This window comes from Saccopteryx bilineata, chromosome 1 (genome assembly GCF_036850765.1).
Source record: "Saccopteryx bilineata isolate mSacBil1 chromosome 1, mSacBil1_pri_phased_curated, whole genome shotgun sequence".
Lineage (NCBI taxonomy): Eukaryota > Metazoa > Chordata > Mammalia > Chiroptera > Emballonuridae > Saccopteryx > Saccopteryx bilineata.
In genome coordinates this window covers 283,240,940-283,268,064 of record NC_089490.1, presented here as the reverse complement: position 1 = coordinate 283,268,064, position 27,125 = coordinate 283,240,940, and positions in this window count along the sequence as shown.

Genomic DNA, 27,125 nt, shown 5'->3' with positions numbered 1-27,125 from the left:
GTCCAATTTTCCCAACACCATTTGTTAAAGAGGCTGTCTTTACTCCATTGTATTTCCTTACCTCCTTTGTCAAATATCAGTTGTCCATAGAACTGTGGGTTTATTTCTGGGTTCTCTGTTCTATTCCATTGATCTATATGCCTATTCTTATGCCAGTACCAGGCTGTTTTGAGTACAATGGCCTTGTAGTATAACTTGATATCAGGAAGTGTGATACCTCCCACTTTATTCTTCTTTTTTAAGATTGCTGAGGCTATTCGTGTCCTTTTTTGGTTCCATATAAATTTTTGGAATATGTGTTCTATATCTTTGAAGTATGTCATTGGTATTTTAATTGGTATTGCATTGAATTTATAAATTGCTTTGGGTAATATAGATATTTTAATGATGTTTATTCTTCCTAACCATGAGCACGGTATATGCTTCCACTTGTTAGTATCTTCCTTGATTTCTTTTATCAATGTTTTGTAATTTTCCGAGTACAAGTCTTTAGTCTCCTTGGTTAAGTTTACTCCTAGGTACTTTATTTTTTTGGTTGTAATTGTGAAGGGGATTGTTTCCTTAATTTCTCTTTCTGACTGTTCATTGTTGGTGTATAAAAATGCTTCTGATTTCTGAGTATTGATTTTATATCCTGCCACTTTGCTGAATTTATTTATCAGGTCCAGTAGTTTTTTGACTGAGACTTTAGGGTTTTCTATATACAATATCATATCATCTGCAAATAATGATAGTTTTACTTCTTCTTTTCCAACTTGAATGCCTTTTATTTCTTCTTCTTGTCTGATTGCTGTGGCTAGGACTTCCAGGACTATGTTAAATAAGAGTGGTGAAAGGGGGCACCCCTGCCTTGTTCCTGATCTTAAGGGTATTGCTTTTAATTTTTTCCCATTGAGTATGATGTTGGCTGTGGGTTTCTCATAGATGGCTTTTATCATGTTGAGGTATGTTCCCTGTATTCCCACTTTGCTGAGAGTTTTGATCATGAATGGGTGCTGGATTTTATCAAATGCTTTTTCTGCATCTATTGAAATTATCATATGGTTTTTCTCCTTCTTTTTGTTTATGTGATGAATCACATTGATTGATTTACGAATATTGTACCAGCCTTGCCTCCCCAGAATAAATCCCACTTGATCATGGTGTATGATTTTTTCCATATATTGTTGGATCCGGTTTGCTAATATTTTGTTGAGGATTTTAGCATCTATATTCATCAGAGATATTGGCCTATAATTTTCTTTCTTTGTGTGGTCTTTGCCTGGTTTTGGAATCAGAATTATGCTCGCCTCATAAAAGGAGTTTGGAAGTCTTCCTTCCTCTTGAATTTTTTGAAATAGTTTGAGAAGGATAGGAGTTAGTTCTTCTTTGAATATTTGGTAGAATTCCGTTGTGAAGCCATCGGGCCCCGGACTTTTCTTTGTTGGGAGTTTTTTGATAACTGTTTCGATCTCCTTTGGTGTAATTGGTCTGTTTAAGTTTTCTGATTCTTCCAGATTGATTTTTGGAAGATTGTACGTTTCAAGGAATTTGTCCATTTCATCTAGGTTGTCTAGTTTTTTGGCATACAGTTCTTCATAGTATTTTCTTACAATATTTTGTATTTCTGTTGTGTCAGTTGTTATTTCTCCTCTCTCATTTCTAATTTTATTTATTTGAGTCCTCTCTCTCTTTTTCTTGGTGAGTCTACTTAAAGGTTCATCAATCTTGTTTACCTTTTCAAAGAACCAGCTCCTAGTTTCATTGATCCTCTGTATTGTTTCTTTAGCCTCTATGTCATTTATTTCTGCTCTGATCTTTATTATTTCCTTCCTTCTACTACATTTGGGCTTTACTTGCTGTTCTTTTTCTAATTCTTTTAGATGCAGGGTTAAGTTGTTTATTTGAGCTTTTTCTAGCTTCTGAAAGTGTGCCTGTAGTGCTATGAACTTCCCTCTCAGCACTGCTTTCGCTGTGTCCCATAAATTTTGAGTTGTTGTATGCTCATTGTCATTCGTTTCTAGGAATTTCTTTATTTCTTCTTTGATCTCATTCTTAATCCATTCATTATTTAACACCCTGCTATTTAGTTTCCATGTGTTTGAGAATTTTTGAGCTTTTCTGCTGTGATTCATTTCTAGTTTCATGCCGTTGTGATCGGAGAAAGTGCTTGATATGATTTCAGTCTTCTTAAATTTGTTGAGAGCACTTTTGTGCCCTAACATGTGGTCTATCCTAGAGAATGTACCATGAGCACTTGAAAAGAATGTATATTCTGCTGCTTTAGGGTGAAAGGTTCTGAAGATATCTATTAAATCGAGTTGATCTAGTGTTTCCATTAAGTCTGCTGTTTCTTTGTTAATTTTCTTTCTTGAGGATCTATCTAGTGATGTTAGTGGGGTATTGAAATCCCCTACTATTATAGTATTGCTGTTGATCTCGCCCTTTAAATCCATCAAAATCTGTTTTATATATTTGGGTGCTCCTATATTAGGTGCATAGATATTTATAATAGTTATATCTTCCTGTTGGATTACTCCCTTTATCATTATGTAGTGGCCTTCTTTATCTCTTACTATATCCTTTGTTTTAAAGTCCAATTTGTCTGATATAAGTATTGCTACCCCAGCTTTTTTTTCATTTCCGTTTGCATGAAACATTTTTTCCATCCTTTTACCTTCAATCTGTGTGTGTCTTTTGTTCTAAGGTGTGTCTCTTGTAGACAACATATGTATGGGTCCTGTTTTCTTATCCACGCAGCTACCCTATGTCTTTTGATTGGATCATTTAATCCATTTACATTTAAGGTTATTATTGATATGTAGTTGTTTATTGCCATTTTCTTCTTTAAAGGTGTATTCCTTTTTCTTTTTTTTTTTTTCTGTATTCTTTTTCCACTTTATCTGTTTACACCAGGCCCCTTAATATTTCCTGCAGCATTGGTTTGGTTGTAATGAATTCCTTGAGTTGTTTTTTGTCTGGGAAGCTTTTTATTTCTCCTTCAATTTTAAACGATAGCCTTGCTGGATAAAGTAGTCTTGGTTGTAGGTTCTTGTTCTGCATTACTTTGAATATTTCTTGCCATTCCCTTCTGGCCTCAAGTGTTTCTGTTGAGAAGTCAGATGTCATCCTTATGGGGGCTCCTTTGTAGGTGATAACTTTTTTTTCTCTTGCAGCTTTTAATATTTTCTCTTTATCACTTAGCTTTGGTATTTTAATTATGATGTGTCTTGGTGTAGGTTTCTTTGGGTTTCTCTTTAATGGAGTCCTCTGTGCTTCTTGGATTTGTGAGAGTTTCTCTTGCATTAATTTAGGGAAGTTTTCAGCTATGATATGATTGAACAAAGTCTGTATCCCTTGTTCTTTTTCTTCTTCTTCAGGAACCCCTGTGATGCGGATGTTATTTCTCTTCATGTTGTCACAGAGCTCTCTAAGAGTTTCCTCTGACTTTTTGAGTCTTTTTTCTCTTTTCTTCTCTGCTTTCATGCCTTCATTCCAGTTGTCTTCTAACTCGCTGATTTGATCCTCTGCTCTATCTATCCTGTTTTTAATTCCTTCCATTGTGGTCTTTATTTCTGATATTGTATTTGTCATCTCGAACTGATTCTTTTTTATACTTGCTATTTCTTTATTTAGGTTTTCAAACTCCCCCTCCATTGTTGTTCTAAGATCCCTAAGCATCCTTACAATCATTATTTTGAACTCCGCATCTGGAAGTTTGATTATTTCCATATCACTCAGTTCATCTCTCGAAAGTGTCTCTTGTGGTTTCATTTGGATTGCACTCCTTTGTTTTCTCATCTTCTTCTTCTTTTTTTTTTTTATTTGTAGAGTTGATTGAGTCTAGGCTTGGTGTTGTCTGCCTCCAGTTTTCAGTTGTGTTATTTTTAGGTCTTCGTGGGTTGGTATCAGCTATTATTTGTAATCCACTTTCGGATTTGGGCAGCTTTGAAGTCTTGATTTGTTTGTTTTCTTAACAGGTGATAGTCTTGTTAACTGATCTCAGCAGGGGGCTTCCTTGAAACTGTATCCAGGAATGCTGTGGGTGTAACCTGAGACGCTGAAGGTCTCTTCCTCCAACTAATCTCACTGGGGGCAGGGTTTTTTTCTCTCAGCTTCAGTAGGGGGAGGTGTATCTCAGATCTCCATGGAGACCTGAGTTACTGCCCCTCCTCCCCACTTCTTGTTTTCAGCTGTGTCTTGTTGTGCTGATTGGAGCTGGATAGATGTCCGGAGATCTCTGATCCGGAAGCACTTCAGCTCTGTTTTGTGAAAGGTTCAGTCCCTCCCCCAGCTATGGCCGCCTCCAGCATGAATGAGTCAGCTTTTTTATTTTGTTTCTTGCATACCTTAGCCCCTCACAGTCTGTCCCTCTCCCTGTCTTTTCCACTTGGGAGATAAGCTGGTCTTTTCAACCCATCTTGCTCCCTGGTCGCCAGGTAAGTGGCTGTGAGCAGTAGTTTCTGCTCTTTTTCCTCTGTGAAATCCTCTCTGGGCTCTCAGCCTCACCCCCCTCCTTCCCTTCCAGTAAGCAGAGGAGATTCAGGCACTCCTTACCAGGATTATTGTGGCTTCCTCTTTGCTCCTTGGTTTTTGAGAGCTGTTCTTGCAGTTCAGTGTTGGTTTTTCATGCTGATTTTTTCTAAATTGATTTGTGTTCCAGTTTGGTGTTGAGAGCTGGGTGTCTGTGCATCCGCCTACTCCGCTGCCATCTTCTCTCTCCCTGAAAAGTAGGTTCTTAAGAGAATAAGTAAGTAGCAAATGGGGGTCAGAAACCAATTACAAAGCACAGGAGAGAAAATTGGAATAGAAGAAACAAATAGCCATTGTTAATACTTTAGAGCACTTTCTTTAGACTTTCTTTCCTCTTCCTCACACACATACACAAAATCTGCATTTTGATTTTAAAATTTATACTATAAAATTTTATGTCATTATAAATTATTTGAAAATACTATTATTGTTTCAAACATAGTATTTCATGAAACTCATGTGAACATTTCCTATGACAGGGCATTTAGATTCTCCCCTTTATCACATATGGAGAAAATGCTATCATATATCTCTTATGAAAATATATAGCTCATAGTTCATTATTTCTTTAGAAAAGATTTCTGGAAAATAAATTATTTGATCAAAGTTTACAAACTTGTTAAATACCTGTAAAATATTGGAAAATTTCTAAACCAACTTAAATCCCCACTAGTAGAATGCTGCAAACATCATTTTTATTATTACTGATCATTTTTTATTTTACTTTTGTATTATTACATGTAAAAATCAAACCATTTTTGTACTTCATTTTGACTGTATTTCTTTTTAACATTTTTACATAAATGTTTATTTATTTATTTATTTATTTATTGACTTTTAACATTTCTTTCTCATTAATTATTTTTTTTGCTTCTTCATTGAAAAGTAAAAGGGGCTTTTAAAATGATTTATAAGATAAATTGTGTAAGTATTAAAAATATTGACTCATATATTTCCTGTAAACTTTTGATCAAGTGTATTCATTACTTATGGTTGAAATAATAGTGCATACTAGACAAATCACACACTCACTAATGTAGAATGAATATCTACTTCCTCTGTACAGTTCTACAGGTTGGCTGTGTTTCTTCTAGGCTCAGCTAGGATTGACTGGACCTATTCCAGGCTGCAAAATGTATTCAGATCTATACTATTTAACTCTGTATTCCTTTGGATGAGTGACTAAAAAGACATGTATACACAGCACATAGGAGATGAGTGGAGTTCAAAAGACAATCAAATTCATGCAAACACATTTTCTTAAAACATTTGGTCAGATGTGACGTCACGGAAATGGCGCCGTGAGAAGCGCGTCCGACAGCTCTCCCCTAAATCACAACAAATTTATCAACTAGAAACAGAAAAATTTATCCTCGGAGCATTCCGGAGTTCCACACAAACTGAAAGCAAAAGGACTGTTATCACTTGAATCTGAGAGACGAGGGTGTGGAGGAAGCTACCGCAGCGATGCTCATTCAAGCCGCGAGGGAGTGCGCCTGCGTGCTATCAATAAGACCACCCTCAGATGCCAATAAGAAAGAGGAAATCGAATATTATGGATACCAAAGAAAGAGAGGTAACACTAATAGATGTGGAAAAATCTATGGAGAAAAGACTTAATATATTGGAAACCTTGGAGCTAAATGACAGAGAATTTAAAATAGAAATCTTAAAAATACTCAGAGATATACAAGAAAACACAGAAAGGCAATATAGGGAGAACAGAAAACAACTCAATGAACACAAAGAATATATTACCAAGGAAATTGAAACTATAAAAACAAATCAAACAGAAATGAAAAACTCAATTCACGAGCTGAAAAACGAAGTAACAAGCTTAGCTAACAGAACAGCCCAGATTGAAGATAGGATTAGTGAAATAGAAGACAAACAACTTGAGGCACAACAGAGAGAAGAAAGAGACTCAAAAATAATAAAAAACGAGAAAGCCCTACAGGAATTGTCTGACTCCATCAGAAAGAATAACATAAGAATAATAGGTATATCAGAGGGAGAAGAGAAAGAAAATGGAATGGAGAATATACTCAAACAAATAATAGACGAGAACTTCCCAAGCCTGTGGAAGGAACTAAAGCCTCAAATTCAAGAAGCAAACAGAACACCGAGTTTTCTTAAACCCAACAAACCCACTCCAAGGCACATCATAATAAAAATGACACAAACCAATGACAAAGAAAAAATTCTCAAGGCAGCCAGGGAAAAGAAGAGTACAACATATAAAGGAAGGCCTATTAGATTATCATCAGATTTCTCAGCAGAAACTCTACAAGCTAGAAGAGAGTGCACCCCAATATTTAAAGCCCTGAAAGAGAGGAACTTTCAGCCAAGAATACTATACCCATCAAAGCTATCCTTCAAGTATGAAGGAGATATAAAAACATTCACAAATACAGAAAAGATGAGAGAATTTATTAACAGAAAGCCCCCACTCCAGGAAATACTAAGGGGGGTTTTCCAACCAGATTCAAAGAACAAAAGAAAACAACACCACAAGTAACAGCTCCACCAAGAACACAATAAAACCAAACTTAAACTGTGACAACAAAGGAAAAAAAGGGGGGAGAGGATGGAGATTAACAGTAGCAAAGGATGATGAAGTGCAGAAATACTTATAAATAGGGTACTACAATGAATATGGTAGGTACCCTTTTCATTACTTAATGGTAACCACCCTTAAAAAAACCACCACAAAAACACTTGACTTAAAAAAGGTAGCAACAGAGGAAAGAAGTATGGAACACAAACAAACAAAAACAAATGATAGAAAAACAAAAGAGAAGAATCAAACTAGATACAAAACTAACAGAAAGCAATTTATAAAATGGCAGTAGGGAACCCACAAGTGTCAATAATGACACTAAATGTAAATGGATTAAACTTACCAATAAAAAGACACAGAGTAGCAGAATGGATTAAAAAAGAAAATCCAACATATGCTGCCTACAAGAAACACATCTAAGCAACAAGGATAAAAACAAATTCAAAGTGAAAGGCTGGAAAACAATACTCCAAGCAAACAACACCCAAAAAAAAGCAGGCGTAGCAATACTCATATCTAATAATGCTGACTACAAGACAGAAAAAGTACTCAGAGACAAAAATGGTCATTTCATAATGATTAAGGGGAAGTTGAATCAAGAAGACATAAAAATCCTTAATATATATGCACCAAACCAAGGAGCACCAAAATATATAAGACAGCTACTTATTGACCTTAAAACAAAAACTAACAAAAATACAATCATACTTGGAGACCTCAATACACCGCTGACGGCTCTAGTTCGGTCATCCAAACAGAGAATCAATAAAGATATAGTGGCCTTAAACGAAATACTAGAACTCCTGGATATGATAGACATCTACAGGACACTTCATCCCAAAGCGACAGAGTATACATTTTTCTCTAGTGTACATGGAACATTCTCAAGAATTGACCATATGTTGGGCCACAAAGACAATATCAGCAAATTTAGAAAAATTGAAATTGTACCAAGCATATTTTCTGATCATAAAGCCTTGAAACTAGAATTCAACTGCAAAAAAGAGGGGGAAAAACCCACAAAAATGTGGAAACTAAACAACATACTTCTAAAAAATGAATGGTCAAAGAAGAAATAAGCGCAGAAATCAAAAGATATATACAGACAAATGAAAATGAAAATACGACATATCAGAATCTCTGGGATGCAGCAAAAGCAGTAATAAGAGAAAAGTTCATATCACTTCAGGCCTATATGAACAAACAAGAGAGAGCCGAAGTAAACCACTTAACTTCACACCTTAAGGAACTAGAAAAAGAAGAACAAAGACAACCCAAAACCAGCCGAAGAAAGGAGATAATAAAAATCAGAGCAGAAATAAATGAAATAGAGAACAGAAAAACTATAGAAAAAATCAATAAAACAAGGAGCTGGTTCTTTGAAAAGATCAACAAAATTGACAAACCCTTGGCAAGACTCACCAAGGAAAAAAGACACAGGACTCAAATAAATAAAATCCAAAATGAAAGAGGAGAGATCACCACAGACATCATAGATATACAAAGAATTATTGTAGAATACTATGAAAAATTATATGCCACCAAATACAACAATCTAGAAGAAATGGATAAATTCCTAGAACAATACAACCTTCCTAGACTGAGTCATGAAGAGGCAGAAAGCCTAAACAGACCAATCAGCAGGGAGGAAATAGAAAAAACTATTAAAAATCTCCCCAAAAATAAAAGTACAGGCCCAGACGGTTATACTCGTGAATTCTATCAAACATTCAAAGAAGACTTGGTTCCTATTCTATTCAAAGTCTTCCAAAAAATTGAAGAAGAAGCAATACTTTCAAACACATTTTATGAGGCCAACATAACCCTCATACCAAAACCTGGCAAGGATGGCACAAAGAAAGAAAACTACAGACCAATATCTCTAATGAATACAGATGCTAAAATACTAAACAAAATACTGGCAAACCGAATACAACAACATATTAAAAAAATAATACATCATGATCAAATGGGATTCATCCCAGAATCTCAAGGATGGTTCAACATACGCAAAACGGTTAACGTAATACACCATATCAACAAAACAAAGAACAAAAACCACATGATCTTATCAATAGATGCAGAAAAGGCTTTTGATAAAATACAACACAATTTTATGTTTAAGACTCTCAACAAAATGGGTATAGAAGGAAAATATCTCAACATGATAAAGGCCATATATGATAAACCATCAGCCAACGTCCTATTAAACGGCATAAAACTGAGGACTTTCTACCTTAAATCAGGAACAAGACAGGGTTGTCCACTCTCTCCACTCTTATTCAACGTGGTGCTAGAAGTTCTGGCCAGAGCAATCAGACAAGACAAAGAAATAAAAGGCATCCATATCGGAAAAGAAGAAGTAAAGCTATCACTTTTTGCTGATGATATGATCCTATACATCAAAAACCCGAAGGACTCCACAAAAAGATTATTAGAAACAATAAACCAATACAGTAAGGTTGCAGGATACAAAATTAACATACAAAAGTCCATAGCCTTTCTATATGCCAACAATGAAATATTAGAAAACGAACTCAAAAAAATAATCCCCTTCACGATTGCAACAACAACAAAAAAATACCTAGGAATAAACATAACAAAGAACGTAAAGGACCTATATAATGAAATTTACAAAGCATTGTTAAGGGAAATTGAAAAAGATACAATGAGATGGAAAAATATTCCTTGTTCTTGGATAGGAAGAATAAATATAATCAAAATGGCCATATTACCCAAAGCAATATACAAATTTAATGCAATTCCCATCAAAATCCCTATGAGATTTTTTAAAGAAATGGAACAAAAAATCATCAGATTTATATGGAACTATAAAAAACCCCGAATAGCCAAAACAATCCTAAGGAAAAAGAATGAAGCTGGGGGCATTACAATACCTGACTTTAAACTATATTATAGGGCCACGATAATCAAAACAGCATGGTATTGGCAAAAAAATAGACACTCAGACCAATGGAACAGAATAGAAAGCCCAGAAATAAAACCACATATATATGGTCAAATAATCTTTGATAAAGGGGCCAACAACACACAATGGAGAAAAGAAAGCCTCTTCAACAAATGGTGTTGTGAAAACTGGAAAGCCACATGCAAAAGAATGAAACTCGACTACAGCCTGTCCCCGTGTACTAAAATTAATTCAAAATGGATCAAAGACCTAAATATAAGACCTGAAACAATAAAGTACATAGAAGAAGTCATAGGTACTAGAATCATGGACCTGGGTTTTAAAGAACATTTTATGAACTTGACTCCAATGGCAAGAGAAGTGAAGGCAAAGATAAATGAATGGGACTACATCAGAATAAAAAAGTTTTTGCTCAGCAAGAGAAACTGATATCAAAATAAACAGACAGCCAACTATATGGGAACTGATATTTTCAAACGACAGCTCAGATAAGGGCCTAATATCCAAAATTTACAAAGAACTCATAAAACTCAACAACAAACACACAAACAATCCAATAAAAAAATGGGAAGAGGACATGAACAGACACTTCTCCCAGGAAGAGATACAAATGGCCAACAGATATATGAAAAGATGCTCAGCCTCATTAGTTATTAGAGAAATGCAAATCAAAACTACAATGAGATACCACCTCACTCCTGTTAGATTAGCTATTATCAACAAGACGGGTAATAGCAAATGTTGGAGAGGCTGTGGAGAAAAAGGAACCCTCATTCACTGTTGGTGGGACTGTAAAGTAGTACAACCATTATGGAGGAAAGTATGGTGGTTCCTCAAAAAACTGCAAATAGAACTACCTTATGACCCAGCAATCCTTCTACTGGGTATATACCCCAAAACCTCAGAAACATTGATACGTGAAGACACATGTAGCCCCATGTTCATTGCAGCATTGTTCACAGTGGCCAAGACATGGAAACAACCAAAAAGCCCTTCAATAGAAGACTGGATAAAGAAGGTGTTGCACATATACACTATGGAATACTACTCAGCCATAAGAAATGATGATATCAGATCATTTACAGCAAAATGGTGGGATCTTGATAACATTATAAGGAGTGAAATAAGTAAATCAGAAAAAAACAAGAACTACATGATTTCATACATTGGTGGAACATAAAAATGAGACTAAGAGACATGGACAAGAGTGTGGTGGTTACCAAGGGTGGGGGTGGGGAGGACATGGGAGGGAGGGAGGGAGAGAGTTAGGGGGAGGGGGAGGGGCACAGAGAACTAGATAGAGGGTGACGGAGGACAATCTGACTTTGGGCGAGGGGTTTGCAACATAATTTGATGACAAAATAACCTAGACATGTTTTCTTTGAATATATGTACCCTGATTTATTAATGTCATCCCATTACCATTAATAAAAATTTATTAAAAAAAAAAAACATTTGGTCAAGTGTATTTATCTACTGTTGCTACAATAATGCTACATAACAAACACCTTCAATACTCATTGGCTTACCTTTTTCTTGTGACTAGCACTGCAGGTAGGTTGAAGCACTGTTTGTTTCAGATCTGCTAGCATTCTGTCTGCAAAATAATATTATAAAGCAAACTTGACATCAATGAGGCTAGGAAATATACTCTGCCTAATGTAGTGGGAGAAACTGCAAAGTCACATGGCAAGTGGCATGAATACAATGAGAAGAGAGAAAAATATTAGGAATCTCTGTACTGCCACATCAAGGTTATTGGGGTTATGATTCTTCAATGTTAGCATTTTAAGGAGATCACATTATCTATTTTGTGTGTGTGTGAATTCATCCACTATATGCATAAATATTTTTAGATGATTTAAAGACTTACCATAAAGCTACAATAATCAAGATAGAGTGAGTTTGGCAAAATAGATAAATATATCAATGGGCCTTCTCTGGATAACTCAATTAGAGCATTATCTGGTTATGCCAAGGTTGTGGGTTCGATCCCGGTCAGGGTACATAAAAGAATCAACCGATGAATGTATAAATAAGTGGGATAACAAACTAATGTTTCTTTCTCTCTCTCTTTTCCTTCTTCTCTCTCTCTATATAATTATGTAATCAGTGAGACAGAATAGGGATTCCAGAAATAAACTTTTAAATATATACATAATAAATTGACTTTCAAGAAATGTCAAATCTATTAAATGGGGGAAGAAAATATTTTAATAAATAATATTAGGACACTTGGATAAATATATGGACAATTAAGGTAAAGTCTTGCCTCACACCATTTAAGATAAAAATAGGCCTAAACTTTAAACAATAACTATAAAGCTTCTCAGAGAAAACATCAGAAAATATCTTCATGATGTTGGGGTTGGCAAAGAGTTCTTAGGGACACAAAACATATGACTATAATATTAAAAAAAATGAATAAACTGGACTTCATTAAAAGTTAATGCCTCTACTTTTCAAGAAATACTAAGAAGATAATGAAAAGACAAGTCACATTTTAGGTTATCTATCTATCTATCTATCTACCCATCTATCTATCATCTATCTTACAAAGAATTTGTATCTAAAAATTATAATGAAATCCTACAACTCTATAATGAAAATTCAGCCTGAGCTGTGGAAGCACAGTAGATAAAGAGTTGACCTAGCTTGACCAGGTGGTGGCACAGTGGGTAGAGCATCGGACTGGGATGCGGATGACCCAGGTTTGAGACCCTGAGGTCACCAGCTTGAGCGCGGGCTCATCTGGTTTGAGCAAGGCTCACCAGCTTGGATCCAAGGTCACTGGCTCGAGCAAGGGGTTACTCAGTCTGCTGTAGCCCCATAGTCAAGGCACATTTGAGAAAGCAATCAATGAACAACTAAGGTGTCGCAACGAAAAACTAATAATTGATACTTCTCATCTCTCTCCGTTCTTGTCTGTCTGTCCCTATCTATCCCTCTCTCTGACTCTGTCTCTGTCTCTGTAAAAAAAAAAAAAAAGAGTTGACCTAGAACTCTGAGGTCACTGGTTCGAAACCCTGGGTTTACTGGTCAAGGCACATATGGGAGTTGATGCTTCCTGATCCACCCTCTTCTCTCTCTCTCTCATTCTCTCTCTCCTCTCTAAAATGAATAAATAAAATTTTTAAGAAAAGAAGGAAAAAATAATGAAAATTCAAACTAGATATAGAACAGGGGTTGGGAACCTATGGCTCGTGAGCCAGATGTGGCTCTTTTGATGGCTGCATCTGGCTCACAGACAAATCTTTAATAAAAAAATAATAACGTTAAAAATATAAAACATTCTCATGTATTACAATCCATTCATTTCCTACCGCTCATGTTCATGGTTGTAGGTGGCTGGAGCCAATCACAGCTGTCCTCTGGGACAACACCAAATTTTTATTGGATAATGCATAATGTACATGGGTCATTGCACAGCTCTCATGGAATTACATTTTAAAATATGTGGCGTTCATGGCTCTCTCAGCCAAAAAAGTTCCCGACTCCTGATATAGAATATAGAATCTATACCTTATATAGATTCTAAAACACTTTATAAGTCATTGCTACAGAGGTGCTGCTGTTTTATGAAAGTGATTAAATGCTACACAGGCAAGGAGCTAGCTGAAAATGTAGAAGGCTACTGCAGTGATTTGAATGCCTGAATTTATAGGTACTTTTCTTCAATTATTTTTAAAGTATAAATAATATTCCCAAGGATGCTAAGAATATTACAGAGCAAATATTTAGAGAATGAACCACAATCTCTTCAAGTAAGATTCCAAATTAGCCAGGAATGAAAGAGTAGAAAACCTCTGGATGGGAAGCTGAGACACCTATGTTGTAGGACCAGTAACATTGTGCAAAATTTTACTGTGTAAAATCAGCCAAAACAAAGCTTCATTCAGACTCATTTTCCTTTTGTAAAACAAGGAGTTGGACAGAGGAACCTCTAATACTCTTTCTAGGTCTAAAATCTTATTATTAATTTATCCATTCATTTAGTTTATTTATTTATCAACCATTTGTTAGGATCTACTATCTACATTTGCTGAGCACAGATGAATAAAATAATTTCTACACTTCCTGAACTCAATTCAGTGGAGAAACAAGATAAACAACTACAGATATTTATACACTGCTAAAGGACATCAGATCCAAAGATGGTTCAAGCAGGAGATGAAAGTTTTGGAGGTTCCAGAAGCAGCAAATGGTCACACATGGAAGTGATGTGGGGTGTTTCAAATCTGTATAGTGTCACTCAAAGAACACTGCACATTATTAGAAATACAAAGATTTTCTAGGCAGCTTGTCTAAAGAATATGGAGGGAAGTGAGTTTGTCTAACTAAAAAAACAAACAAAAACAAATACAGTCTTCCCTGCTAAAAGTAGCTATCACTCTCATTTTCTTCTCCCTTTGTAACACAGAAGATGGAGCTCAAGAAAGGTAGAAATAAATTTAAAATAATAATGTTTTGAAAGGCATATGGTTGTATCTGTAATGACTTTTATACAACTAAACCTGATTTTTTATTCCAGTTTATGTTGGCAAACTCACAGTAGGTTAAACTGGCAGAAAACTTAGCAGTGCAACATTTTGTGACACCAACATAATAAGTTGGGTAAATGTTCAAGCAGACCAGTTAAGTCGATTCAGGTTTTATTACAGTTGAGCTACTTGAGCTATATTTTATAATATGCAGTATATTTATTTACATATACTTCATTTATAGACTACCTTTGTATTTTAAGACATTGTTGCAAAAAACAGCATTAAACAGTCAGAGGTAGAAGAATCCCAATAAACCTGCACCAATAGCCTATGCTTCCTACAGCATAGCAGAAGGACACTGAAACTACTGGCAAACCCATAACAGCCATCTGCAGATGTCTAGCTGCTCCTGGGGAGTAATGGCTTCTCTACATCTTCTACTTCCAGATCTTACACAAATGCCTTCCATTGGCAGAATTTAAACCAAATCTCTATTGGCCTGTAAATCTGGTTAATGTGGCTTCCAAACTGTCATGTGCCACGTTACATGATAGAGTTTAAAAGAATTGGGATTGTAGTACATATCAAGACATAAAATCTTGTTTGATTCTCTGTAGATACAGTATATCATTAAGGTTCCAAACAATACTATTATGCTTTTGACTGACCAGTTGCAACTATTCCTTAATCTAATGAAGACGTGCTCATCATCTCCTTTAAAAGATAAGTCACAAAGACTGAAATGTTACCGTACCCATCACTGGATAGTCATTCTTTTTCAGCTCAGTCACAGTCCCTACTTAATATCTTGTAACTTGCAGGCTAAGCTATAACTTAACCTGCATGAATACTTCTTATATAAACTCAGAGAACAGGAAAGAGAAAACTAATTTGAATATATATATATATATAGCAAGGAAGAATATAAGAGTAGTTACTATAGTCCTTTCTTCTGCAACTGATCACAAAGACATAATTGGTTTAGAAATTTTTCTACTACCAGTGCCACATTCACTTTGTCCTTAGTCAGCATCTCAGGTGGATGTGGACTTTTGCCTGGAGAATAGCCCTGAACTTTATTCCTGAGTGGTCCAAGCTATTAGTTGTCATGCCTTTATTAGGTAGCTATGATAGTTCATTAACAATATTGAAAGTATTAAGAGGCACACTCAGACAATGCCCTGCATTTTCTGCATACTACTCTCTCCCTAATAGTGGCATCAGCCCTATTTATTCTTTTTGTTTTCTTTTGTTTGTTTGTTGTATATATTTTTTTGTATTTTTCAGAAGTGAGAAGCAGGGAGGCAGACAGACTCCTGCATGCGCCTGACCCGGATCCACCTGGCATGCCCACCAGGGGGTGATGCTTGGCCCATCTGAGGTGTTGCTCCACTGCAACAGGAGCCATTCTAGTGCCTGAGGCAGAGGCTATGGAGCCATCCTCAGAGCCTGTGCCAACTTTGCTCCACTAGAGCCTTGGTTGCAGGAGGGAAAGAGAGAGAGAGAGAGAAATGAGAGGGGGAAGGGTGAGAAGCAGATGGGCACTTCTCTTGTGTGTCCTGACCGGGAATTGAACTCAGGACTTCCACATGCTGGGCCAACATCCTACCGCTGAGCCAACTGGCCAGGCAGCCCTATTTACTTTTTAACAATCAGGATTAGTCACCTATCAGTACAGTATTTCCTTTCTTTATTGTTATTTCAATGACATTTGAAGTCCAATATGGTTAGGTTGCGATCTGAATTTCAATATCAATATGGCCCTATAAAACTCTCCTCCTTTCATGGGAATGAAAATCTCATTTTTCTGAAAATCCCAAGCATATGAGGACAGGAAGTATAACTTTTAAGGGAAACTTATTAAGTGAAAAGATTGAGAATTATGTCCACTTCCACTTATCGTTTCTCAGACCTGTGATTTCATACTGTAGAAGTAAAGCACCATATTATGTACACAGGTATTGGCATTTGGCTTAGCTTCTGTAAGGTGTGTGTCTCCTAGCAAGCATAAAACTGAATCTTCAGTAGGCTATTCAATTTTCCTATTGGGATAGCTCCTATTATGGTAAAACTAATTCTTTGATTACAGGTGGTGAATTCATTATGACCATGATTTTTGAGCTATCATTAAATCTGTAGATAATGGTACAGGCAGAAGCACTGAGAATGCAGAGGCTAATTCATAACAAGAGGAAATATCTATTCCAGTGAGGACACATCACTACCCCTTCCATGATAAAGGAGGTCTAGTATAATCAATATGACATTAGAGTGTTGGTGAGTTAATCTGAAAAATTATGCCATAGCAGAGTTTCAGTGATAGTTTCTGCGGTTGGCAAGTTGGATACCCAGCAATGATCATGCCCAGATCATCTTTGGTTAGAGAAGGGTCATGTTTTTGATCCCAGCCATAACCCCAATCTTATTGCTATGGCTATTTTGCTCATGGGCCCATAGAGCAAGCACTGAGGTTGCTGGGAAAAGATGCTGATTGACATTTACAGTGAGTAACCTTTGATTAGCATGATCATAGAAAACAAGTATTTTTTCATCTCTGCCTTCTAAAAACCCTATTTGTGTAACTTACTGTCACCCATCTTATAAAATATTTTTTTCTAAAACCCTGACCATCTGGCCAAGTTGCCAGATATCACCTGTGAATTAGTATAGAACTTTATATTTGGTTACTCTCCTCTCACACACGATTAAAGACAAGGTGCTTGGAGTTTTTTTTTTTTCACTGAAAGTATTTCTCTTCCCCTTTGCCTTTGGGGCATCCCCTGAGGGAGCTATGAAGCTACAGCAGCCTGATTGTGACCAGTGCCAGCATACCTTGTGGAACCAACTTAAATCAACTTTCTCAGTCAATTGGTTAGAAGCAATTTCTTTCGAGGATACAGCTTGAATTGAGAGAGGGGTAGCAATACATTGGGAATGGTTTCAGGAGAGTATGAGTCATCTGCTCATTAAATTTATTAGCCTTCCGAACCTGCATAAGGTCGACCTTGTACATATGCCACTTCCCCTTGAAGACAAGTGCTTCCATACCAGCCATCACTTTGTGCCTTTTTGTGATATATCAAGTCATCTTGATATAGCAAATAAATAATTTTATGGTCACACGATCATGTTACATCCCACGATTAAGCAATTAGTCCCTACCAGGGCCGACCAGAAGTTGATACTAAAAAGGAGAAAGTGACATACATGCAAAAGAAGTATGACTGTGCTTTAAAACTGTAGGATCTTTACAGTGAAACCCTTATAGGAGCTTACTAGTGACTACGTATTCCTGTTTACAGCATAGACAATTCAAGCTCCATCAGATCTGTGGATCATAAGGCGTGGTTGGCAGAGAGGCCGAGACAAGGTGGAGCAGCATATGCGATTATAGTGTAGGTGGCCTCCAAAAGAAAATAAGGCTTCCAAGCAGTTCATTTCTTTCTTAGGGATAAGAAGTTTTGGGGCATCCCCTGAGGGAGCTATGAAGCTACTTGTTTTCAAACTGAATGTGATATATGATATCTCACAGGTCAGACCATGGGGCCACTAAAGTTCACTGAGATGGCAGGTCACCAAATTTTAATGAGGTTATTCCTCATCATTCATCATACCTGTGACGGTACTGTCTACATCCTGCTCATCAGATTTTCTCAGCATGGTATTATCAATATAACAAACAACCTTAATGTTTTGTAGGATTCTGTAATGTTTTATGTGACACAAGTTACATAATCTAATCAAGCATTAATTAAAACTATTAACTAAAAAACTGACATCATTTCAAGACAAATCAGTTGAATTGTACTGCTGTTTCTTTAAAGTAAAAGCAAAATGCCTCTAATTTTCTTTGTTAATTAGTAAAGATAAAAAAGATGTTTTCTAGATCAATAGCTAAATACCAGAAGTTGCTGTCATTAGAGTGATTATTTGCTTCGGTTTACAATAAACTACTCATTCTTCAAGATCCATCTGTGTTTCTCATGGGCCAATTAGGTGAATTAAATGAGGAATGTAATAAGACTCAACTCCTGGCATCTTTCACGCTTTGATGGCGACGTTAATCTCTGTAAGCTCCCCAGGGATGTGGTATTGTCTTTTGTTTACTTTTTGTAGCAGTTATAAGGATTGCACTTTTCACATCCTCCCATAATCGCCATATTTCCATTAGGGAATTCTGACAGTACCTAACTATGTCTAAGTCAAACAGTAACATAGTTGCAAGTGTCTTCAGATGTTGCTTTAAGCAAATGTTTTGTCTCAGTATGCTGTGATCTACCAATAAATCCATTTTCCATTGGCAAATGAGATCCTCACTACTGCCTTCAAATCTAACCCAATCAGATAGCCAATGTCAGATTCCCACCTATGAAGTTCTATACCTGTGTCAGACTTTGGTATCAAATGCTATACCCAAGAAAATTAATCAAGAAATCAAAAATTGGCCCTGGCACGTTGGCTTAGTAGTAGAGCGTCGGCCCGGCATGTGGAGGTACCGGTTTTGATTCCCAGCCAGGGCACACAGGAGAAGTATGTATCTGCTTCTCTACCCTTTTCTCTCTCCTTTCTCTCTATCACTCTCTTCCCCTCCCACAGCCAAGGCTCCATTGGAGCAAAGTTGGCCTGGGCACTGAGGATGACTCCATGGCCTTCACCTTAGGTGCTAGAATGGCTAATGGCTCTGGTTGCAACAGAGCAAAGCCCCACATGGGCAGTGCATCACCCCCTAGTGGGCATGCCAGTTGAATCCTGGTCAGGCACATGCAGGAGTCTGTCTCTCTGCCTCCTCGCTTCTCACTTCAGAAAAATACAAAAAAATAATAAAATAAAAATATAAAAACTACTCTTGATGTGTGTCAAGGCTTGCATCGTCATTGTGAAATGAAGATCAGAGGAGTGAAAACCAGGAAAGCTGCTATTCACAAGAAGGAATCCAAAGTGCGGGGATCCCAGAAATCAAGCACTGGATGACTTTACATGACTGCAGCACTACATTAGGTCATTTTCAGAGGTCACCACAAAACCATTGGCAACATCCCCTAGCATTCTGTTACTATAAAATAGAAGCTTCTTCTCTTCAACATTCCAAATCCCACTATGAACCTCTCAGTGGCAGAATCTAATTGGGATGGGCCTGGCAAGGGGGTCTGGAGCTCTCCACCTCTTTAACATGGGGAGGTACTTAAAATACAGGGATGGTACTAAGTTTCAACACAGAGAGAAAAAGAAGTGATGAATCATTAATTGTTCAACTTTCATTTCCTCCTTTATAACTGGAGTTAATTATGATGAACTTTCTTAATTTTGCTGAGAGAATTGAGTATGCATATAAAAACCCAAAACCAAATGTAAACAATCATTATTTAATAATATAATATATAATTCTTTTGTTTACATGAATATTTAATGTCTAAATGCATTTCTATGCACATTACATTTTGTACCTTAAAAAAAGGCAGAATGTTAGAACTTGAAATAATTTTATCTAAAGGATATAGGCAGAAAAACTAATATACAATAAGAACACCCGAGGTACAATGAGATTAAACATTTTATCTATAGCAATGTAGCTAAACTCAGGCCATCTGCCTTGCAGTATCTTATATACTATAGATTTGTAATGATATCAGCACTATATTTTTGTGCCTAGTTTATATACATTCCTGATTAAAGTAAAATCATTAATTTTGAACGCTTTGCCTTAGAAAAGTGATACCATATGGACCCTGAAAACATGATTAATGTTAGTTTTAAAGCCAGAAATTAAGTTATCATTAACTCTGATAACTCTGATTCAAGATGTAATATTCATTCCAATTTAAATCTCTTAAGGGATTTATTCTAGAGTTAAATGGGCAAGTCACATCATATCCTCAGGCTGTTATTGAAATCAAGATTGATAAGCAAAATTATGTATTTTCTACCTCTATAAAGAGGGCTTTATCTGATGGTAAATGGTGTGTTTTATTGAGAAATGTCATTACCCATCTGATCATCTGAATTAGTCATCATTGAGCTATAAGCAGAGCTACATATTTTATAACTTTGTTCATTTTTTCTTATGTTTAAAGTTTTTCTAATTTTGGTAGTAGTTTAGAATAAAATATGAGCAAATATATGCATGGAATTAAGTGCATAATAAACTTTTACAGTTATCTATTTAATTATTTTCTTTTCCTATTTTAACCTTATTATCTCTAGTTACATGTTCCAAATGTTGGTTAAGAAAACTATTTTTCAGTGCAATAGATTTTTATTTTCTTTAAGGAAGGAAACAAAACACAAAAGACATGCATTGTTTTCTGAAGGTAACATTTTGAATAGAAAGGATATTTCTTATAGATACAAAAATTGCCCCTAACCATTCTGCTTCATAAATTGTATTCTTTCTCCAATGACATCATACTAACCAGACTGTCAGTATGAAATGCGAGATCAAGTTGTACAGATATAAAGATGTAACTTTAATTGGTTTATACAAGGATCTAATATATTATCTAAAATTTATGTCATCAATAGATTGAAAAGCAACATACCCACTTCGAAAGGAAAATTGCAAGGCTAATATCTGACAGACAGAACTCTTCATGTTAAGATAAAAGTCATCTTTCTGAAGAATAGAATCTCTGTTCTTAAACAACATATGTAGAAAATTAACAATATAGACATGTCCTGAAATAAGGGAAGGATCACTTGGCATTGGCAATGATTTTTCTAATGGTTCCAAGTTGACTGTATCTTGTTTCTCTAATTAGTCCACATGTTCCAGCATTATAGATACCATTTGTTTTTACTTCTTAGAGAGTCATTCTTGAGCCAAAGTAGAAGTTACACACTTTGGGGTCAATACCCATTGGGCTTATGTCTAGCTCCTTACTCCTGTTAGTTTAAAACTAACAAAAAAAAAGCAGCCTCCAAGTGGAGGAAGGTGGGAATAATTATAAGAGGTATTTCTGAAGAGATATTTCAAACAAAGGAGTGACAATTCTGTACTATCACAATGGTAGAGGTTGTCAAGGTCGTCAACCCCAATTGCCACAGGAGGTAAGACTAAGGAATTATTTTTCTCCTATTTTTGCATTTTAATGGGGTGACATTGATAAATCAGAGTATATATGTTCAGAGAAAACATCTCCAGGTTTGTTTGTTTTTTATAAATAAATTTTTATTAATGTTAATGGGGTGACATCAATAAATCAGGATACATATATTCAAAGATAACATGTCCAGGTTATCTTGTCGTTCAATTATGTTGCATACCCATCACCCAAAGTCAGATTGTCCTCCGTCACCCTCTATGTAGTTTTCTTTGTGACCCTTCCCCTCCCCCTTCCCCACCCATTCCTTCCTTCCTGCGCCCCCCCCTCAACCCCACCCTTGGTAACCACCACACTCTTATCCATGTCTCTTAGTCTTGTTTTTATGTCCCACCAATGTACGGAATCATGTAGTCCTTGGTTTTTTCTGATTTACTTATTTCACTCCGTATAATGTTATGAAGAACCCACCATTTTGTTGTAAATGATCCGATGTCATCATTTCTTATGGCTGAGTAGTATTCCATAGTGTATATGTGCCACACCTTCTTTATCCAGTCTTCTATTGAAGGGCTTTTTGGTTGTTTCCATGTTTTGGCCACTGTGAACAATGCTGCAATGAACATGGGGCTACATATGTCTGTACATATCAATGTTTCTGAATTTTGGGGGTATATACCCAGTAGAGGGATTTCTGGATCATAAGGTAGTTCTATTTTCAGTTTTTTGAGGAACCACCATACTTTCTTCCATAATGGTTGCACTACTTTACAGTCCCACCAACAGTGAATGAGGGTTCGTTCCTTTTTCTCCACAGCCTCTCCAGCATTTGCTATTACCTGTCTTGTTGATAATAGTTAATCTAACAGATGTGAGGTGGTATCGCATTGTAGTTTTGATTTGCACTTCTCTAATAACTAATGAAGATGAGCATCTCTTCATATATCTGTTGGCCATCTGTATTTCATCCTGGGAGAAGTGTTTGTTCATGTCCTCTTCCCATTTTTTTATTGGATTGTTTGTTTGTTTGTTGTTGAGTTTTATAAGTTCTTTGTAAATTTTGGATATTAGGCCCTTATCTGAGCTGTTGTTTGAAAATATCATTTCCCATTTACTTGGCTGTCTGTTTATTTTGTTGTCAGTTTCTCTTGCTGAGCAAAAACTTTTGAGTCTGATGTAGTCCCATTCATTTATCTTTACCTTCACTTCTCTTGCCTTTGGAGAAATTCATAAAATGCTCTTTAAAACCCAGGTCCATGAGTTTAGTACCTATGTCTTTTTCTATGTACTTTATTGTTTCAGGTCTTATATTTAGGTCTTTGATCCATTTTGAATTAATTTTCGTACAAGGGGACAAGCTGTAGTCGAGTTTCATTCTTTTGTGTATGGCTTTCCAGTTTTCCCAGCACCATTTGTTGAAGAGGCTTTCTTTTCTCCATTGTGTGTTGTTGGCCCCTTTATCAAAAATTATTTGACCATATATATGTGGTTTTATTTCTGGACTTTCTATTCTGTTCCATTGGTCTGAGTGTCTATTTTTCTGCCAATACCATGCTGTTTTGATTATCGTGGCCCTATAATATAGTTTGAAGTCAGGTATTGTATTGCCCCCAGCTTCATTCTTTTTCTTTAGAATTGCTTTGGCTAATCGGGGTTTTTTATAGTTCCATATAAATCTGATGATTTTTTGTTCCATTTCTTTAAAGAATGTCATAGGAATTTTGATGGGAATTGCATTAAATTTATATATTGCTTTGGGTAATATGGCCATTTTGATTATATTTATTCTTCCTACCCACGAACAAGAACTATTTTTCCATCTCATTGTATCTTTTTCAATTTCACTTAACAATGCTTTGTAGTTTTTGTTATATAGGTCCTTTACATTCTTTGTTATGTTTATTCCTAGGTATTTTATTTTTTTGTTGTTGCAATCATGAAGGGGATTATTTTTTTGAGTTCGTTTTCTAATATTTCATTGTTGGCATAGAGAAAGGCTATGGACTTTTGTATGTTAATTTTGTATCCTGCGAACTTACTGTATTGGTTTATTGTTTCTAGTAGTCTTTTTGTGGATTCTTTGGGGTTTCCGGTGTATAGGATCATATCATCTGCAAAAAGTGATACCTTTACTTCTTCTTTTCCGATATGGATGCCTTTTATTTTTTTTTATTGTCTGATTGCTCTGGCCAGAACTTCTAGCACCACGTTAAATAAGAGTGGAGAGAGTGGACAACCCTGTCTTGTTCCTGATTTAAGGTGGAAAGTCCTCAGTTTTATGCCATTTAATATGATGTTGTCTGATGGTTCATTATATATGGCCTTTATCATGTTGAGATATTTTCCTTCTATACCCATTTTGTTGAGTGTCTTAAACATAAATTTGTGTTGTTTTTTATCGAATGCCTTTTCTGCATCTATTGATAAGATCATGTGGTTTTTGTTCTTTGTTTTGTTGATGTGGTGTATTACATTAACCGTTTTACATATGTTGAACCATCCTTGAGATTCTGGGATGAATCCCACTTGATCATGATGTATTATTTTTTTAATATGTTGTTGTATTCGATTTGGCAGTATTTTGTTTAGTATTTTAGCATCTATATTCATTAGAGATATTGGTCTGTAGTTTTCTTTTTTTGTGCCATCCTTGCCTGGTTTTGGTATGAGGGTTATGTTGGCCTCATAAAATGTGTTTGGAAATATTGCTTCTTCTTCAATTTTTTGAAAGACCTTCTGTAGAATAGGGAACAAGTCTTCTTTGAATGTTTGATAGAATTCACTAGTATAGCCGTCTGGGCCTGGACTTTTATTTTTGGGGAGGTTTTTAATTTTTTTTTTATTTCTTCTCTACTAATAGGTCTGTTTAGGCTTTCTGCTTCTTCATGACTCAGTCTAGGAAGGTTGTATTGTTCTAGGAATTTATCCATTTCTTCTAGGTTGTTGAATTTAGTGGCATAAAGTTTTTCATAGTAATCTACAATAATTCTTTGTATATCCACGATGTCCGTGGTGATTTCTTCTCTTTCATTTTGGATTTTGTTTATATGAGTTCTTTCTCTTTTTTCCTTGGTAAGTCTTGCCAAGGGTTTGTCAATTTTGTTGATATTTTCAAAGAACCAGCTCCTTGTTCTATTAATTTTTTCTATAGTTTTTCTGTTCTCTATTTCATTTATTTCTGCTCTGATTTTTATTATCTCCTTTCTTCGGCTGGTTTTGGGTTGTTTTTGTTCTTCTTTTCCCAGTTCCTTAAGGTGTGAAGTTAAGTGGTTCACTTGGGCTCTCTCTTGTTTGTTCATATAGGCCTGAAGTGATATGAACTTCCCTCTTATCACTGCTTTTGCTGCATCCCAGAGATTCTGATGTGTCGTATTGTCATTTTCATTAGTCTGTATATATCTTTTGATCTCTGTGCTTATTTCTTCTTTGACCCATTCATTTTTTAAAAGTATGTTGTTTAGTTTCCACATTTTTGTGGGGTTCTTTCCCTCTTTTTTGCTGTTGAATTCTAGTTTCAAGGTTTTATGATCAGAAAATATGCTTCGTACAATTTCAGTTTTTCTGAATTTTCTGATGTTATTTTTGTGGCCCAACATATGGTCAATTCTTGAGAATGATCTATGTACACTAGAGAAAAATGTATACTCTGTCGCTTTGGGATGATGTGTCCTGTAGATGTCTATCATATCCAGGTGTTCTGGTGTTTTGTTTAAGGCCAATATATCATTATTGATTCTCTGTTTGGATGACCGATCTAGAGCTGTCAGTGGTGTATTGAGGTCTCCAAGTATGATAGTATTTTTGTCAGTTTTTGTTTTTAGGTCAATAAGTAGCTGTCTTATATATTTTGGTGCTCCTTGGTTTGGTGTATATATATATTAAGAATTGTTATGTCTTCTTGATTCAGTGTCCCCTTAATCATAATGAAATAATCATTTTTGTCTCTGAGTACTTTTTCTGTCTTGTAGTCAGCATTATTAGATATAAGTATTGCTACACCTGCTTTTTTTTATGTTATTTGCTTGGAGTATTGTTTTTCAACCTTTCACATTGAATTTATTTTTATCCTTGTTGCTTAGATGTGTTTCTTGTAGGCAGCATACAGTTGGATTTTCTTTTTTAATCCATTCTGTTACTCTGTGTCTTTTTATTGGTGATTTTAATCTATTTACATTTAGTGTAATTATTGACACTTGTGGGTTCCCTATTGCCATTTTATAAATTGCTTTCTGTTAGTTTCGTATCTTGTTTGATTCTTCTCTTTTGTTTTTTATCATTTGTTTTTATTTGTTTGTATTTCATACTTCTTTCCTCTGTTGCTACCTTTTTTAATTCATGTGCTTCTGTGGTAGTTTTTTTAAGGGTGGTTACTATTAAGTAATGAAAGGGGTACCTACCATATTCATTGTATTACCTAATCTTATGAGTGTTTCTGAACTTCTTCATCCTTTGCTACTGTTAATCTCCATCCTCTCCCCTTTTTTTTTGCTTTTGTTTTCACAGTATAAATTTGGTTTAATTGTGTTCTTGGTGGAGCTTTTACTTGTGGTTTTGTTTTGTTTTGTTCTTTGAATCTGGTTTGAAAACCCCCTTTAGTATTTCCTGGAGTGGGGGTTTTCTGATGATAAATTCCCTCATCTTTTCTATATTTGTGAATGTTTTTATTTCTCCTTTGTATTTGAAGGATAGCTTTGATGAGTATAGTATTCTTGGCTGAAAATTCCTCTCTTTTAGGGCTTTAAATATCGGGGTCCACTCTCTTCTCGCTTGTAGAGTTTCTGCTGAGAAATCTGATGATAATCTAATAAGCCTTCCTTTATATGTTGTATTCTTCTTTTCCCTGGTTGCCTTGAGAATTTTTTCTTTGTCATTGGTTTGTGCCATTTTCATTATGATGTGCCTTGGATTAGGTTTGTTGTGGTTAAGAAAACTCAGTGTTCTGTTTGCTTCTTGAATTTGAGGCTTTAGTTCTTTCCACAGGCTTGGGACGTTCTCGTCTATTATTTGTTTGAATATATTCTCCATTCCATTTTCTCTCTCTTCTCCCTCTAATATACCTATTATTCTTATGTTATTCTTTTTGATGGAGTCAGACAATTCCTGTAGGGCTTTCTCATTTTTTTAAATTTTTGAGTCTCTCTCTTCTTCTCTCTGTTGTGCCTGAAGTTGCTTATCTTCTATGTCACTAATTCTACCCTCTATCTGACCTGTTCTATTAGCTAAGCTTGTTACCTCGTTTTTCAGTTCGTGAATTGAATTTTTCATCTCTGTTTGATTTGTTTTTATAGTTTCAATTTCATTGGAATTATATTCTTTGTGATCATTGAGTTGTTTTCTGAGCTCCCTAAATTGCCTCTCTGTGTTTTCTTGTATATCTCTGAGTATTTTTAGGATTTCTATTTTAAATTCTCTGTCATTTAGCTCCAAGGTTTCCAATATATTAAATTTTTTCTGCATAGATTTTTCCACATCTATCTGTGGTACTTCTCTATCTTTTGTAACCATGATATTTTCTATTTCCTTTTTTAAATGGCACCTGAGGGTGGTTTTGTTGATAGCACTAATGAGAATTAGTAAAGAATAAAAAGTAAAAAAAAATGGAA